This window comes from Dermacentor variabilis, chromosome 1 (genome assembly GCF_050947875.1).
Source record: "Dermacentor variabilis isolate Ectoservices chromosome 1, ASM5094787v1, whole genome shotgun sequence".
Taxonomy (NCBI): domain Eukaryota; kingdom Metazoa; phylum Arthropoda; class Arachnida; order Ixodida; family Ixodidae; genus Dermacentor; species Dermacentor variabilis.
Genome location: NC_134568.1, coordinates 60,436,659 through 60,455,432, shown reverse-complemented (window position 1 = coordinate 60,455,432; position 18,774 = coordinate 60,436,659). Strand labels below are relative to the sequence as shown.

Below are 18,774 nucleotides of genomic sequence, written 5' to 3'. Positions count from 1 at the left end.
CCTAGCCTTCGAACGCTAATTATTTTGCACGGTGGCGTGCAAGCGATCATGTTCTTAAAAACGTCATCTTTGAGATCCAAGTCCACATCAGATACGACACCAGCTGCTATATTTGTACTCTGTGGTATGTAGGGACGCGTGTGGACCCCACAGATTTCAGACAAACCAAGTAGGGTTTGCACCATCTTGTCATCAGTTGTGTCAACACCAATGACATTTTTCCAGGGGTTCACGCGAATCTCTTGAACTAGTACAGGGCAAGTTTGAAGAAGAAATCATTAAGTTTATGTCGAGAGATAGCATTCAGGCTTACCATCGCGTCGTCGGGCATGAAAGCTACTGTCGCAATCTTGATGGTGCTGTATATGATAGTCCCTTCACTTGAGTGCGATGCTGGAGACGTCCGTCGTGGACGGCGATGCTTGACAGGTATGAAAGCATCCGAATCTTCCATCTTGAGCCAGAAAGCTCGGAATCAGCAGGGTCGGATCCTACTGCCGAATTGAGCCGCTTCCGAGCCGCGGGTGGTCTATGCTGACCGCCAGACGAGTCCAAGACCATGTCTTCCATGGCAAGCTCCGCGGGGAGGATCTCCCAGCAGAGTAGGAGTCTTCAGGGTTCAGCACAAACGTCGTTGCCTGTTACTGATGCAGTTTTTCTCTATTTATATTATTTTCGTGCAACACCAGAAGAAAACCAGCAACCGAGCACAATAACTTCGTCGTCCTCGTGTGATAATAATACGGAGACTGAGACAGGCAACCAACCTTGAAGCAAGACAGTATCCAGAGAGCAACGGTGCATGTCGCGATAGCGTTGGCACTCGAAAATAAGAAAAGGAAATGGTCGATTGTTTCCAGTAAAGCATAGATTCAGTCGAGACCAGAAAGAAATAAAGAAGCACTGCGAAAATAAAAGCTTTGCATCAAAGGCGTATTCATTGTGATATGCCTTAAGTTTCGTCTAGGTCCTAAACGTGTCATCCAAGAGAGAAGACTAGCAGACATGTTGCATACTTTTACACAGATACGTGCTAGTTCTTATAGTCTGTGAAGCTGAGAATGATTTTTGCTTAATATTTATTCTTGCTTGTCTTTTACCTGCAGAGACCCCATTGGGATCGTTTCATTGTTAATATTTGCCAAAAGACGCTTGAAATGTTGAGTGCAGCGTAAATGAGGTTTAGGGGCATACTACCGCTTCGTGACGGATGTATAAGGTTTATTCATGAGCAGAAGACATAGGTACCAGCAGCAAGTAAGGTGCGATGCTTGAAAGTTTTTGTCTTAACCGCTGAAACATTGTGCACTCTTATTTTAAACGCATACATAAGACACAGTATGAAAGTGACCATTCCATACCGACCTTCCCAATCCCTTCCCAATCGCTGAAACATCCCAACCGGATGTTTCAGCGAACGCTTTCAATAATTTTTTTTTTATTTCCTGTGGCAGATAGCACAATTCTAGTCCATGATCTGGTCTGCTCGAAGAGGCAGATATAACTTGCACAAAAAATTGAAATGCATAGTCGACCAATTAACAGAATTGAATAATTAATATTTCACTAATTACCCTATGGCACATATTGCCATTTACCAATTCGACCCACGGAGTTCGCAAGGCGGGTCCACTTGAAACGAATTCTCAGGATGACAACAGTTTCGAACCAACTAAGTGCTTTCCAGAGGGCCCGTGTGACGGCAGAGGGGCTCGGCCTCTCTGACCCGACGTAGGAGCGGCCCGCATCAGTCCCAGACTGATCCCTCAGGACCTAAATAAAGTTCTTCATACCATACCAGTTTCGAGATATAAGTTCCGGAACTTTGCGGAGAAATGCATTGGCGTTCCACTTACTTTTGTGCTTCAATGCATAAAACGACGTTTTGTTAAGGAAGTAAGTGGGACGACAGTACAGATTTACCGCAAGTTTGACGGCGCATATCTCATAAATGGTGTCATCCACACAATTCTTTTCAAATGGATATGCCTTGTAGTCTCACCCGCTAGAATGTGTAAATTGCAATATGTGCCATAAGATTATTAGTTAAAAACATGCTGGCTCGTCAGCAGTGAAATTCCGACGACAATTTTTTGCATGAGTGTGCCATCTTTTATGCTGATTTTTTCTACACTGCTGAGGCAAAAGCGAATGCTGCTGTGAGGTTCTCCAACGTGCACACATTGCACTCAGGAAGAAGCGGAAGAAGCGGACTGTCTTGATTACCACGGGCGTTTTTTTCATCTAGGACAATGCACGCCAGAATACGGCGTACTGCCCAGTGTGCACTTTGCGGCACCTCGATTCGAAGTACTGCCAGATCCGCCATACAGTTCTCACCTCGCTCGGAATGACTATCATTTGTTTGAACTACCGAGAGAGTTAATGAGAGGCCAATGCTTCAGCAGTGACCGTGATATCAAGCAGGCTTTCCGTTTAAAGCAGCGACGCAAAGAGAAATCCTTCTGTGCTGCTGCAGGCAGCCATGTACTGCGAAAAAGCTGGGATAAGTTCATCAATTTCCCTTACTTTGATAAATTAGACCACTTTCACATGTTTAAAAACGTTTCATAATCCTTAAAAAAAAGTCCAAGTTTGGGTCGAGCGCACCTCATAGTTTCACGTTCGGACGACTATTACGTGTCCTCTAATCCCACAGATCAACTATTAAACGAGGGATAGAGCCAAGAAGCAAAGTAAACAATGCCAACATCGCCAATTAAGTATTCCAACTTGCAAAATAAATGTTTCACCAAAGCAAGGAGATACCTGGACAAAGCAAGAAGCTGCCGTTTTATGTGCGAGTTTCGAATCACTGCAGCGAAAATCTCAAGATCTTCCTTGTGTTTTTTTTCGATGAACCGGAGCCAGGAACGAAGTTCACTATCTTCAGCCACACCAGTGGGATACGCAACGCCGCCTGTAAGCTAAACCATACGGGAGCAGCCATGGTCGGAGCTAAGACATACCACAACTGAAGACACGGACGCTTACCCTATAGCGAACCGAACAGTTTCAGCAGGACAATCATTCCCTTCCGCTGCCCATCACGCCACATTGCATGTAGAGAGGTCGAAGAGAGTACGGTCTAACACCAAGGCCCAGAAGCACGCAATCTAACCTGCAATCAAAGCGGCGAGAGACCGTAATTGGCACACAGGTGTTCTGAATGACTGTCAAGAGGCCACAGACTCTGCACTGCCTACAGAGGACATTCGCGGAGGTAGAGATGCCTTCGGAACGGATCGAACATTAGGCACGCGGAGAGGCTGCCATCTCAGGAATAAGCAACCAGTCAGTCTTACCGGATCACTGAGGGAGTTAAGAAAGTAGCAAGGTTGTACACCAATTCATTATTCAGCCAGCTCAGTTAAACTGCTGCCTGCGCAGCGAAAGGAGGGTGCAGGCGAGGATGAGGAGCGAGCCAACAGCATAGAAAAGGAAGGGCCATCAATGTTCTCAGTTGGTCAAAATGAGAGAAAGAGTGTTAGAGAGAAACTAGTTTAACCGTCGCGATAGGGGACTCACTGCGACGCAAAACAACCTTATTCAGGAATGCTAGTAACGCAGTCATGCAAGGGCTGCCTGATAAGTGACCTCCCGATTGCCCACGACGACACCAGCTTCCATTCACTCATACCTCTCTTTGGCAGGGTGAGGCCGTACGACTCCCAAGGAGCACAGACGCTAGCATTAAGCATTACTTATCATTTAGCTCAAACTCATTCGAGCTGCTGATGTTTTAAAAGGTTAAATTTCCCTCCGTGTTCGCAAGCGCAAACTCATACCAGCGTTTACCCTCACTTTGTCGCTAGCATGTGCGCACGAGCATTATCCTAGCAATGTTTAGTTAATTCGCGGATGTTCTGGTATGTTCGCAAAGAGCATGTTGTAAGCATGCCAAAATATTCGTTCAGAACACCGGAGCCCGAAATAAAGCGTGATCGCACTCTGACAAATCTTGCTCACACCAAACTCTTTCGTCAACGTTTCGCAACAGCAGCGGCATGAGCATAAATGGATGGTGTTGTAACTAGAAACTGCGATGTTAGGAGTGGTAAAGGCGGTAGTAACTGATGAAGAACAAAAACGAACAAAGGGTAAGAAGTACATCTTGACACGAAGCTTCACCTACAGCAGTCTTGCCGGTGACTCCGCAAGGCACACGTCGGAGCACTGTCTTTATAGAATATGTCTTAATGTATACACACATCGTCTTCAGCTGCGAGCGCTTGGCCCACAGGCTTGAAGTCGCTTCAATTTCGGCTTAAATGTGGAGTTGCATGTCTGCAAGGCTTAACGCAACGGTATATCAAGATTTTTAGTTCTTGCGTGCAAGAACTTTTTGTGGGTGTGAATCCGGACACAGTTATATTAGGCGGCTATTAAGCATCTAGCATGTTGAGTGCACGGAAGAGTACTCCACATGTTTCGCAGTCCAAACCTCAATATATGTACGTTGCAAGGTCTATTTATTCTGTTCCTGATATAGCGGGATTATGAAAAACGGTCGCTTTATTTGCAAATGTTGAAATAAACTTAGATTGGGAAGCACAATAGCTATAGCTGGCACCTGCTAACACGATATAAATAACCGTAAGCTTATCCTGACATCACTAGCCTTCACAAAAATAAGAAAACTATAGCTTTCCCCTTGTACCAACCCTATAAGTTCTGATGTCTCTGTCATCATTATCCACGTACCAAGACAAAATGACAAAATGTGACAAAAAATATGACTATCATGCCACTCTGTGAAGATGGCAGCAAAAGCACTTTGCTTTTCGTTTGAGAGTTTTGACTGTCGTCAGCTTTCGCTTCACATTCTACTGTGCACATTCTGTCTTCACAAAGTGGAATGTTTGTCATTTGTTCTCATCGCCATTGTCGTTTCCGTTCAGCATCGCGGGAACGTCCTTCGTCGGTGGTCGTTTCACGCCGGCGCCTTTTACATTCTCGTTGCTGTTCTCTCCGGCGCTCCTCGTACGCATGTTGTTCTTCGGATGCACGAACTATACGTGTCCGCCCCATCGATAACGCAGCTGTTTTTAACGCCGATATGTCTCCTGCTTATATACTGCGATAACCTTGACGCCACGCTATTGTTCATGGGCAGCGTTCTAATCTGTTCCGCATTTTTACATCTGCGCCGCCGCACTGCACCCGTGCGTGATGGATCGCTAAGTCCGTTTCTGTTACCCGACGCCGAAAAAACTACGGAATGTTAGTCACATACAGCTTTCGCTGTAAAATGCATGAAATGGCATGCCCTTAACTGTTTATCCAGAAATGTGTCACTTAAACTTGGTGTCGAAAAGTCGTTAGTCAGAAATAAGCGAAAGAATCAGGAGAACCGAGGCACTCGTTTACCCTGATGTGAAGCCAACAGACAATGAATCCTAGGAAAGATAGGGGAAATGAACCGTGGCTTTAATTCTAAGGAAGAGGGGAATGAAAGTGGAAGATTAGTCACTGCCGGTGGTGGCCGAACACGCAGCTTCTGCACGACGCGTGCGATTCTCTATAGAAATTGACTGACAGGAGTGGCTGCCGTCCCCCCCCCCCAACTATTTTCTTTGTGGGTACGTGTGCATGTGTACTAAATGTAGCCTTGGGTGCTTTAGCAGTGGCAGCCCTCACAGCCCTTGTGGCGGATGCGGACCATCCTTTTAACCACCGTCGTCACGCCAATCGAAGCTAATCGGAGATGGAGCCTCTCAGTTCCCCTGGTTCTCCTCTCTTGTTGCTTAGTGAGGGTGTCGACTCTGGTAGCCTTGCGTTATGACGTATAGCACACGATGGTCTATCGGCAAGTTGGTCGCTCCTAGCATTACGTACCACGTCACGTCTGCTGTTGAAAGAATGTTCCACAGCCACCGTAATGGCTATGGCCGGTGCTCTCCCGCACTTAGTGCTTTATTTAGAAAATATACGCAAATAATGAAGAAAGTGGCCGGCGGGACAGCCTCCACTGTACCCATAGACTGGTACAGAATCGCACGGCACCATGCGGAGGCTGTGGGTTCGTCTCCCAGAGGCTGTAAATCGTCTTTACTACAACTCTCATTTCCCTTTTCATTATTAATTCTGCACTAAATTAGAGCGCAGTTAGTTTCCCTATGTTTTCCTTGGTTCTATTCTCTGCTGAGGTCATATGGTTTGAATTTCGAGATAAGATGCAGGAGGAATGCGAAACGGAAACTGTTATTGCGCTGAAATATTCTGCAGCTTAATTCTCACATGCATATTAAATAGAAGTTTCACTTTTCTTCCTTAGTTCCCGACTGTGTATCATTCTGGCGATGATTCCGCACAGCATGAGTTCGACATGAAGGGCATTTCTTCTGCGATCCTTTGACACTTTTACTATCGTGGACAAATAAAATCCAAGCGATAAATCTAGATCAGAACAGCATAGCTAGAAGGGTCCTATTGAAGCAAAGTAAGCATTAGCATTTTCGATGAGAAATTTGCTGTTTAAAGCCCAAGTATCTGTAGGGGGCGCAAACACCTCTAGTCAACCCTTTGCATACACTTTTTGTCTGCGCCCTTGGACATACCTGTAGTTTCCAGTAAATATAATTTGGTTGGATAAGTTCGGGGGGGCCGTGCGCTACCCACTTCTTTGTAGGAGGAAAATACATAGTACCCTGACATGGAATATATACAAAAAACTCGCAGTTTCCTCCAAAGGCGAAGTACTGAATGCGATAGCAAATTAGTACACATCTATAGAAAGTAAGGATAATAGTTTTATCAGCCATATAAACTTGTAAACATTCGCTTGCTAGTTAAATTAACAAGCACGGTGTAACGCGCGCACAGGTGAATATGAACACATCTCACTCGATGACCGCAGAAACTCGCTGTCAGAACATTGGAGTGAAGAAGCGCGGCAGCAGCAGCGAGCGAATTGACCTTCGTGCTGCCTCTCGCCCCAATGTGAACTAACCGTCGAACTCACAGCGCACGCGAAGCTATTAGCCCTCGGCGCACTTTATCGACATCGCAGACCGCTTTGAAGAGCGAGACCGCACCGTACGCAGCAGCCACAGGAGTAGAATGCCCTCTCTCACCCACCCACCCACCCCGCCCCTCCTCTCGGTGCCTTGTGCGCGACGGATGACGACGTGCTTCCTCCCCATCTTCCTCCCTTGCGCGTGCCAGATTGAGCCGTGATCGTCGGGTGACATTCGCAAGTTTCGCTCGTACATAGAGAATATGACGCGCGGCGACGATGTTATCGTGCTTGTACTTTGTACAGAACATCCCGGCGGCGGCGATGACGACGGCAGTTAGGCTGATGGAGTGTCCATATCATTGCTATCGCAATTCTGCGATAGCAATTACGAGACTGCCACCATTCCTTACAAAAAAGATATACTGAATAGGATAAATATAAAACAAAAGAAGTTGGGCAAAACGGGGGAAAATTCCACAGTTTTGTCTGCAAACTGCAAAATCGTGATGGTTTTCGCACCTGCAGAGACCAACCGCTTTCAGACTTCTTTCATTGCGTTTCGTAGCTTGGGAATGTTCAGCATAGCGGGCTCAGAATGTTGTACCTTGTAGCGCACAACCTTTATGCATACAGTGTAATTACCCCAGAGCCACCACGCTGACTGGCTGTTCACGCGGGCGGGCCTCCTGGTTTTATTGAAATTCTGCGGTCGCTATCCGTATGCGTTGTAAATCACGTGCTTTTCACTAAAGGGTACGTGTAGCACACAACTCTAATCAATCTGGGCTAATTTATTTTGACGCTTAAGGCACACTGGACACTGCTAAATAAAAGTGGTTGTTCTTTAGTCGGCACTAAGTACAGATGCGAAGGTATTTGCACTAAACCTTTTACAACAGATACCAATGACGACGATTACCCCTGACGGTTCCAAAAGTGCCAAGGGCAAATATTACAGTTATCACTGTAAAAAAAAAAAATAGGTTTGCGTGCGCGGCACACCTTTTGCAGGTTCATTGCGGCGATGTCATGTGAGTAGGTCATTCAGCGTGAGGCCTCTTTCAGAATATATTGACCCGCCGCGGGGTCTCAGTGGCTGTGGCATTGTACTGCAGAGCACGAGGTCTCGGGTTCGATTACAGACCGCGGCGGCCGCATTCTGACGGAGCCGGAATGCAAAAACACTTGTGTACCTAAAATTACGTGCGCGTTAAGCAACCCCAGGTGGATAAAATAAATCCGGCGTCCTCCACTAATGCGCCCCTTTAGCCCACCGTGCTGTGTCGGCTGTGATTCGTAATAGCCGTCTCTACTCATTGAACTATGGCATTGGAATGACTGGCTCACGCAGGTGCGCAAAGTGCAGATGTGAAGAGACCATTGATCATCTCCTATGCCAATGTTCACGCTTCGACAAACAACGCCAGACTAGTCAGTGTGCCTTGAGTAGACTGTACGATCGGTCTTTTAGAGGAGCAAAGGTCTCGATAGCATGGGCTCAACGGCTCGCGAATCCAGGAAGCCACACGAGCTCTTCGACAGCACTTGAAGGCGACAGACTTGAGTGCCCGATTGTAGATACGCTGTACCTTGCTTACTGCATGTGAATGTGCTAGTCTTGTGTCTTTTCGATCTATCTATCTATCTATCTATCTATCTATCTATCTATCTATCTATCTATCTATCTATCTATCTATCTATCTATCTATCTATCTATCTATCTATCTATCTATCTATCTATCATTCTCTCTTTCACTCCTCCACCCCCTCCCCACGTATAGGGTAGCAAACTGAACAGAGTCTAGTTAACCTCGCAGCCTTTCCTTCCTTCTCTCTCTCTCTCTCTTTAAGGACGTTAAACCCCACAATTTAAGAATACAGTGTCACGCGGTGGAGCTTGATTTCATATCTTCATAAAAATTTGAATATGCGTTCGCTTTTACACTCCGATTATATGTGCCAAACAATGTGGCTGCAAGTCATTTAGTTTTCCTGCAAATGAATTTTAAGCATTAGTTGCGTTCCCGACTCATGACTTTCTACTGGCCACCCTTGTTTGTGACGTCAGAGACTACACCGCCACTGTCGATGAAATAATAGCTGAAATCGCCGCTGCCTAGTTCTGAAGGAAGGAAAGAAAAAGTGGAGAAGGAAAGGCAAGGAGGTTAACCAGTTTAGCTCTGGGACGGATTTATTTTATCCACCTGGGGTTGCTTAACGCGCACGTAAATTTAGGTACACTAGTGTTTTTGCATTCCGGCTCCGTCAGAATGCGGCCGCCGCGGCCTGTAATCGAAACCGAGACCTCGTGCTCTGCAGCACAATGCCACAGCCATTGAGACCCCGCGGCGGGTCACTATATTCTGAAAGGGGCATCATACTGAATGACCTACTCACATGACATCGCCGCAATGAACCTACTTCGGAAAATCTGTAAGAGCTCCCTGTGTCGTCAGGAGACATCACCAGCTTCGCTTCTTTGGCATTACCGCCACGCATACTGCGTGTTTAGCACGCGTTCTGCATGTTTACATTATAGTACTGTAGGATCTGACATCATCGATTCATCGTGACGTCACACGAAGCAGCTACCCGGTTCGGTTTCGGTATTTCGTTTATTGGTAGTTTAAAATTATTGCTGAATTTCTGAGCAGCGAGGAGACGTGGTCTGTTCTAAAATGTGAAGAGTCCTGAACACAGCGAGAAACATCTTGACTAAATGCGGTTGAACGCAGGGGAAACACGAGGACAAAAGAAGACACATTGGAGGCACTTCTTATGTCCTCGTATCTCCCTGCGCTCAAACACCTTTAGTCAAGATGTACCAACGATTGCCCACATCCTGCACCCTTGTTGAAGAAACATCTGCCACAGCATCACGGAGAGCACGCGCTTCGGCTAGCTCAAAGACACATCTCCTTCTCGGTTTTGTCGAAAATTGTACGTTTGCCGGCCAGCGGCGACACAAGCGTTAGTTTTTCAAGTATGCTAGCTATAAAAACATAGACAGCTAGGCTAGTTCGTTGGTGATAGCATTGTCACACATCGTTCGAGCGTACAAATAAACATGGACGAGCAGAGAAAGTTCGTTCGTTCAGATTATCAAAGTTCGTTCGATAGGGGGGAGATGGAGAGGGGGCTGCCAGATAGCTTGTGTGACTTATCGGCAGAGCGACCTTCGCCAGCAGCTCTGCAAGGCTGAAACCGCGAGGAACATTACCAGTGCAACCATGAACCACTATCGCACATCTCAATTTCAGGCTGAGCACTTAAAGTACGAGAAAATTGGGCTTCTGTCTATGTTATGTGGTATAAGATTATATTTACGTTTCACTTCTCAAATCTGGTGACGATTGCTCCGACAGCGATAGCTGTCACTCGGTGCGGAGGTTTGGTGGCAGTTTTCGTTCTTGAACGCTCGTGCACAACTTGCCCGAGTAGATCGCGTGAAGAGCGTTTTCACCTTTAGGCAGAGAGAGGCAGGTAGAGCTCGACAGGAAAAATTAATACAAAAAGTAGGTTTGAAAAAACAACAACGAATTGAGCTAAGAAGTATTCAATTGTATTACAAATTTTTAAAAAGAAAAAGCAAGGTCCTAAATTGCCGACAAAGGTAAACATATGCGCATATAAAAATGAATTAAATGAAATAATCGTGAGACTAAGCTCGTATTCTTGCTACATGGGCTTGGGTTACTTGAGTATGAGTATTTTGGTTTCAAGTTTTACGGGCGTTTGACGCTCGTCATTGCAATTTCACGTGAAGCATTTTCGTTTCCTGGACTTTGGGCCAGGCGCGCTACAGAAGCGCTGCAACAGCGCCCATCTACAGGTGCCGTCACTCACCGAATGACTTCAAAACTTCTGAACGGTGCCCGCTTTGAGAAAAACTAAATAGAAAAGGCATCTCCACGGAATAAAGCCATGCCATGAGCGATGCTACAGACGTGAGCAGCGAAGATAGATGACGGTGGACACTTTCCTAATTCCTAGTGCTATTTTTAAAGGAGCACTGACATAATATTTTCAAATCGTCATTTTTTGTGTGTTAGAATGAAGGTACAAGCCCTCTAGAACCTTAGAAACAATACTGGCGAGCGCCGTAATGCTCGACATAGTTGACCATAATTTTTGTTTCCACGACCCATTTTCGATCTAGATATACACCCAGCACGGGGATTCGTCATGCTGTCACGATACGCTGGCTCTCTCCATTCCTGTGATTGCTGCGTAGCACTCTTGTTTATAATTTATGTTTGTAATCATTACTGCACACCATCGTACCAGTCATATCGATAGGCGACGTGCGACAGCAAATGTTTTTTTTCGCGTCATGACGTCACGATAACGTCGACGACGCCAGGTCCGGCATTTCGAGACGAATTTAGTACTAGATTAAAGCACCTCTGTTTCCAAACCTTCATACTCTCGAAGTGCGATCCTTTTGCGCGCGATAAGCATGTTTCTTTTTTTTCTACAACTTCGAAGGTATGTGTAGGTACTCATTTAATACTTCACCGTGTTGTTATCACTGGCTTTACTCAACAATAAAATATAACGAAAACATAGACGTTTCGCTACCTATGCGGGTGGCATCGTCAGTCGTTTCCGTACTGACGATGCCACCCGCACAGGTAGTTAAACGTCTATGTTTTTGTAATATTTTATTGTTAAGTAAAGCCAGTGATAACAACACGTTGAAGTATGAGTTCCCCTGGCTTTTGGAACATTTTTTCACCTACTCATTTAAAGGATAGTGCTACTCGTGGGTCGAAATGGGCGAGCAAAAAGCGAGAACAGAAGCGAATAAAAATTAAGCAAACTGAGGAATTTCAAGAAGGCTCGCCATTAAAAGGGAGCGCATGCGTGGTGAAAAAGAAGGAACTAATGGAAGGTGGGGAGCGATGTACGTAGAAGAGAGACGCGTCACCTCCGCCTCTGCAACGGTGCTCGTTCAAGTATCTGTCGATAGGTACTGCGAAAAACGAGTGACAGACTGTAAGCGTGCTGCGCAAGGCGATTCATTACTGAAACGCTGTCCGTTCGTACGGCGTGAGGCGCCCTTGGAGAAATGACGTAACTGGTGCCTTGATCTGCCTCCGGTGCGTGCGTGATGAACGAACGTTTCGCGTTCGTTGATCCTTTCTTTTTTCCTTTTTTCCTCCTTCTTTTTCTGTTCTTCGGTTTTCGATCGGTTAACGTCCTTAATAAAAACCTTGACTACATGAGTGGCGGGCTCCGGTTAATTTTGAGCACCTAGGTGTTTTTTTTTCCTTTTCTTTCTTTTTTTTTTATCGTTTTGCACATGTTCGAATGCGGCCACGGCTATGGGGAACAGAAACTGCCAGACTGTTCTCTTCAGCAAAATTTTCTTTCTTATTCTTAACCATTTGTCGAAGGCGACATATAAGTAAGTACGTGAATCTTCAGTACTTCGTAGAATCTAAAATAACCACACCAGGGAAGTTTGTATTAACAACCTTCGCCACTAGGAAGGAATAAAGAAAGAAAACTATCATACATCAACCGCAAGTTATCAATCCAGCGAGCGCCTGTACGGCATCTGCCATACGACCTATACGATTCGCGTGTTCGCTAACTCTGCCGGTGTAAGATTGCCGATGTCGGCCACTGAGAAAGGTGCTCCGACCACACACATGTAGTATTCATTCGGTCGACGGGAAGAGCAGCCGCCTCGCACGGCTCCCCACAGCCTTGACCCGGCCGACGAGACATGTAGGGCGGAGCTGCCCGTGTTATCTGATGTGGCGCGCGCCACGGGGCTGCCGGCAGAGGCCGAGGCGCGGAGCATGCAGCGCTCGCAGGCCCCGACGACCCCGAGAGCCGCCGACCAGCGTGCGGGTCTCGGCGCCGTCGCGGCTCGAAGCAGGGGTTCCTTACTCGGCGTCAGGCGGCGAGGCGCGCCCCCGAGGGGAGCTTGGTGAACGGTGTCCGTCCGCTAGCGGCGGTGTCCCACCGGCGTTGTCGTCGGACACGGCGGCGTGACTGTCTCGGCTACCAGGGGCCGGCGGTCGGGTGGGAATGGCGCCGGCAGCTGTCTCCCCAGCGCAGGCTAGTACGTTTCGATGGGAAGTTTCGGAGCCTGCAACGTGGCGCAATCATCTAACACACCCAGCGGAGTGGTTCCGAGACGTCTTAGGTATTGTAGGATGGCGGGCTCCCCTCGGGTCGCTGGCTTCCCCGGACAGCAGCTCGCGGTGGCAAGGTGCCGTCGTCGTGCGCCCCCGGTCCCCGCGGCCTCCCTTCGCGGGCGCCGGGATTCGATCCATGCGGTCGGCCGCCGCCATTGGCCCGGACGCATCGATCGTGCAGACGAAAACGGGCTATGGGCCAATGGCGGCCGCCGGACGTCACCGCTGACGTCGTTGGCCTCCGAATGACTTTGTACCGCGCTCCTTGGAGGGAAAAGAAGCGAGGTTTCTAGGGACGAGCTGGCTCTTCGCTCGTTTCTCCGTCGAGCGCACGATTTTCTTCCCCGCGAAGAGAAGGAAAGTGGGTCGGTTTTGCTTCTCCGCTTCAAAGTCGCCCCCGTTTTATGCCTGCGCCGATTCCGGCCGCCCACGCGCTGCGGGAATAGGGGGACGCCGCTGGGAACGTGGAAGACGGGGCTCCAGTTTCGCAATCGACCCTTTGTGCCCGTTAAGTTTTTCGCTGGCTGCCCCGCGACCTTCACGTGGGACTCAGCGTGCCAATCGTATCCTTGTAGCGAAGCGCCGCTCTGCAGCCTCAGCGCGCCCCTGTGTTAAAAAGAAAAGGAACAATGAGAAAACCACGTCTTCTCTAAAAGCGGAGAAAGAGGAACGGAACGCACGTAAGCCGGAAAGCGAGGAGGTATCCCCGCATAACTCGTGACCGCCTGAGCTTACCGAAATCGGAATCCGTTGCCCTGTTCTTCCGTTTTCCCTTCTCTCGTTCACAAATTCATCCTCACGCCATGAAGCATAATCGATTATGAAAACAAGATGAAAGATTCGACGAGACATTTTGAAACTCCGAGCACATGTCGATGAAACTTTATATTTTGCGAGCATATGAGGTGATTTCATGCATTTTGGCAAATATTTAGTATTGCGAAGAATAAAAAAGGAAAAAAAAGAAACCGTATACTTCAACTGACCTTTCGAGTAAATGTTGTAGGCTAGTTTCTTGTGAGCGAAGCAACAAGCTGTGACGCGCGTAGCGCACGCGTTCGCATCAAACTTTGCGTATTTCAAAAAGAAAAAAAAAAGAAAGCACGCGGCATCTCTGTTCAGTCAAAATCGCTTGACAAAAACTGTCGATTAGGTTCATGTGTTAAGCATTTGAAGGTGTACGCCTCCGGACAAGTTAAACGTGGCGTACTAACCAGGTCGCCTAGTTGGATTTCAAACCGATCCAGCCTGTTTCTGCGGCAAAATTGCAGCATTTACGGCATAGCCCGTTCCCTCCTCTTCCTGGGAATTTTCTTGTTACGGGAAAACTCTTCCTTCCTCCACTTACGTAATAAACTTCCTATCGATGTGGCAAGTACAATCGTCAGTTTGTTCTTCTTCATCATCGTCATAACTATCCATCTATATTAAGCTCATTTGCAGGTCAGAGATCTTCCTCTGAGATCTGTTCCTCCTGACCTGAGTGAATTGAAACCACTTTGAATGAATAGAATTTTCCAATCTCATCACTCAATCCTTCAGGTTTTATCTACTCTATTTATGTGTAACGCGGTTTGATAATCCATTTTGAGAACGGCAAAATGAAATCTTTTGTTCGAGATTTCCTTTAAATATGCATGTCTCGAGCACTGAAAGGGTTCGATTGCACAACTGCAACATGCGCACTAAAGTAATTATTTAAATATTCGCATGTGAAACTTTGATAGTAAGCTAATTGTCATTTGCGATCTCTTCTGTCAATATAGCTCCTATAAACGTAATCCAGCTGAAGTGGCACAATTACTACTGCTACAGGCGATTTGTTCTAAAATCTGTTTCGAATCAACAAAATATGGTGTCTGTATGTCGTATCTACCACATCCGCGGAGCTGCAGATGTTTGAAGTATATAAGCCTTAATTCGTTTTAATCGGGTTCAGCTTTACCAAGACCCAAACCACCAGGTAAGACGCGTCCTTCCCGGCTCAAGGCAAAGTTTACTTCTCTACCGTCTTTCGCCGCCTCTCATCGCGCTTATATGATTGTAAGGGAGTACATGCCTAGCAGGTTTTTCACCCCATTTCACTTCTCTTTCTCTGCGACCATCCCTTGTCGTCCGGCGAAGGAGGAGGGAGGCTCATCACACGAGCGCAAAGCTCAAATCCGGTTTGTATAACGTAATCCCTTTCATCAAGTCTATTTTGCTCGTCCGTGGCAAATAGCTTGAGTCAGCAACGAGCGGGTGTGCTACAACCTTAACTCTTTGCCGCCTGAAGCACCTAAACGTTTCGCTTTGTGCCGTCGATAGTCATTATGAGCACGTCAGGGTGGGGAGCAATACCATTTTGGCGACAGCACCTTTATTAGTTTTTGTGTGCGCAGATACATCTCGACATTTCGTAACACCGCTGCACGCACACGTAGTGCCAGACTTTCGCCGGACGACGTCGACGACGGCGACAAACAAAATGTTAATGCACTGTGTGTATAGAGGCTGGAGAACGCTGTTCCCGCGCTCTTGCGGTGTCTATAAACACATACGCCTCTTCTCCGAACACAACCGAACCTTTTCTGCATGACACCTGTTACTTTCACTAAGCAATACCGCTTCCCTCAAGACAAACGAACAAGCGAATATTAGAGCAAAGGCAGAAATGAAGCAGTCCGATCAAATACCATCTCGCTAAATCCGGTATTTCTTGCGCGGTCTAAGAAAAATAAATACAAATTTAAACAAAAAAAGTGCTCAATGTCTTTCGCATGCTTCTTGAGTTGCCTTCTCTAAGTAAATAAACAAACCCGTTGCTTTATTTACGGAACTCAGGAATAGGCTTCTGCTATCATAACAAGTTCGAGGGCGGCCGTGCTTACTTACAGCGTGAAAGGATCCCTTAGTTACAGTTTCGCCGCAGTAACGACTGCCAGGTTGATCGACCTCACTCCAAACCATGTTTATGCTCGTAGGCATCTCTATGCAACGAGCAGAAGAAACAAACTTTGAGCGAACATCGTCGCCGAAAGTGGCTTATGCCTTTTTTTTTTTTTTTCTGACACAGAGGACCATGCGCCGTGCCTTGTAATATTTCTCCGAGGAAATAGTTATCGTATTGGCTCAGCGTTTCGCATTTTTTTCTTAGCAATGTGACGCTTAGCAGTGTCCATGCGTAAGCCCCCAGTGTTGGTTGAATGTATGCATGTTGAATCTTTTCCCGCTTGCATGTATGCAAGTTTTCCTCTTGACATCGGCAGCAGTATTGGATATCTTGATGCGCTTACACAGCGTAGCGAACGAAGCATGCAATAAAAAAGACGTAATATGAGAAATATTACGACCTTTTAGGCGTTACTGGCTCGACTATGACTAAATGATGAAGCCACAATATTGTATGAGCCACTGACTCCTAATCACGTTCAGCTTAAGAAGCATGTCTGGTGCGAGGTTAAAATCAACAGAAGAAATAAGAGGAGACACACAGAAATGTTTTTTCCGTTGATTTTAACCTTGCGCCGCACATTATTGTTACGCTTACCCGCCGGGGGCGCAGTAGCTTCAGCGTTGCGCTGCTAAGCCTAAGGTCGCGAGACCAAGGGCGCTATTATGTAAAGCTTTTCCAAACTTTTCTATTCCAATTCTTCAATCAGCACTCCGCGATAGGCCAAAAACTTTTTTGGACCACCCCCACTTTTCCTGTCGGTCACGCGACGTCACGAAACCGCGATAGCTCCCCATCTGATATGACGCGTACACAATAATTATGCATGATTGGACCGAACAAAAGAAAAATAGTTATTTCTCATTCGCCACATTTTCACAATTAGCCCTCGGCTACTGGTCAAAAGTTTTCGGGCTGCACCCACTTCCCGTGCCTGTCACGCGACGTCACAAATCCGCGAGTACTTACCGCGTCAAAGTGGCGTGTACGCGTTAAAGATGCATTAATGTGCCGAACAAAACTGAATTTTCTTCTGAATAGCAGTAGGCTGCCCCGTTCCGAAAGGAATAAAAGACGGCTGCCGCTGATCGCTGAGGCACTGGCTACTCGCACCTGCCGGAGAGCATGGGTTTATTTGTGTAGAATAAAGCTTTTTGCGTTGCCGTGTAGCGCTTTCGAGCACTTTCGGCACGTTTACGAAATCGCTTTGCCAACTCTTCCTTGCTGAGGATTCGTTTTGGCGGCATTCTTAACCTTCCGTTGCACGCCGGCGCGATTTTCTGCCAGCCACCGCAAGGTAAATAAGGGAAAGCGGTCCAATCGCAGGCGCTGGTGCCACCTAAAGCCCCTGCAACGTGTATGGAGGGGCTTTAGTACCACCCTCTTAATCCAGGTATCTATATTCAGTGCACTGGCTCGGCCCCATCGAAACCCTCTCCACTTAAGCGTGCTCCTCGTCTCCTGGCAGCCAATTACAAATGAAAAACTGCTGAATGTAGGCAATGTTATTCGTCTTGAAAGCAAAGTGACCTGGTATAAACTAAGAGAGCGTTTGATTAAGCTGTTGAGGCAACGCTGCTGGTCACCGCCCGATGCTTGCCTCGGCGGTTACGCAAATTTGACGTAAGGAGATTGGAATAAAAACGCATTGGAATAGTTTTACGTTATAGGTCCCCAAATCCCGGCCACGGCGTCCGAATTTCAATGGGGGCTACATGCAAAAATGCCCGTGTACCGTGCTTTGGGTGCACCGTAAAGTAACCCAGTTGGTCAAAATTAATCCGGAGTGCCCTTATGCGGCGTGCCACATTATCATATGGGGGTTTGGCACGTAAGATCCCGTAATTTATTACTGTTATGCTAATTTTGCGCTATGCACCAACTAGCCCAACATAGCAGTCTCCTAATGTTAAGCTTCAATGTTGCAAATTTGCGTTTAGCCGCGGAAGACATGTTGGCTGACGTGTGTAATGTTTCTGCCTGGCTTGTCTTAGGCTGCTGAGCACGAGGTCGCGGGATCGAATCCCGGCTACGGCGGCCGCATTTCGATAAGGGCGAAATGCGAAAACACCCGTGTACTTAGATTTAGGTGCACGTTAAAGAACCTCAGGTGGTCGAAAATCCCGGAGTCCTCCACTACGGCGTGCCTCATAATCAGAAAGTGGTTTTGGCACGTAAAACCCCACAATTTAATTTTTTTTTCGGGCTGGCTTTCAGATGTTTCCTCGCTTGCTTATTTTCTTCATGTCGCTAAAGAAAGAAACAGAAAATAAAAATCCTCTCGCATATCTGACTGAAAGTGTGTGGGACTGTAGATCTCGTGCACCCGTGCACCTGTGAGAGAGTGCAATGGACCACTGGGCTAATATATTCATTGCCGTCTGACTGACTGTGCGTTTGGCAAGCTGGATAGCTAGCCACTGCTCTTTTTAAATGTAATAATAATATAATATTTGGGGTTTTACGTGCCAAAACCACTTTCTGATTATGAGGCACGCCGTAGTGGAGGACTCCGGAAATTTTGACCACCTGGGGTTCTTTAACGTGCACCTAAATCTAAGCACACGGGTGTTTTCGCATTTCGCCCCCATCGAAATGCGGCCGCCGTGGCCGGGATTCGATCCCGCGACCTCGTGCTCAGCAGCCGAACACCATAGCCACTGAGCAACCACGGCGGGTTCTTTTTAAATGTAATTCTAGCGCTATGTACTAATGTGCTATAGGAGGAC

General features: G+C 47.0%; 1 protein-coding gene across 2 annotated transcripts in view; it reads right to left on the bottom strand.

Annotated features, from left to right (window-relative positions):
* LOC142578421 (high-affinity choline transporter 1-like) overlaps nucleotides 1-18,774 on the bottom strand; it is an 89,463-nt gene that overhangs the window by 55,216 nt on the left and 15,473 nt on the right. The window contains exon 1 of one of the 2 annotated variants that reach the window (XM_075687814.1): nucleotides 12,863-13,187. The exons of the other annotated variant lie outside the window; for it this stretch is intronic. The gene's annotated coding sequence lies outside the window, so the exon portion shown is untranslated. Of the gene's footprint in view, nucleotides 1-12,862; nucleotides 13,188-18,774 lie in introns of those variants that run through there. 2 annotated transcript variants of the gene reach the window in all.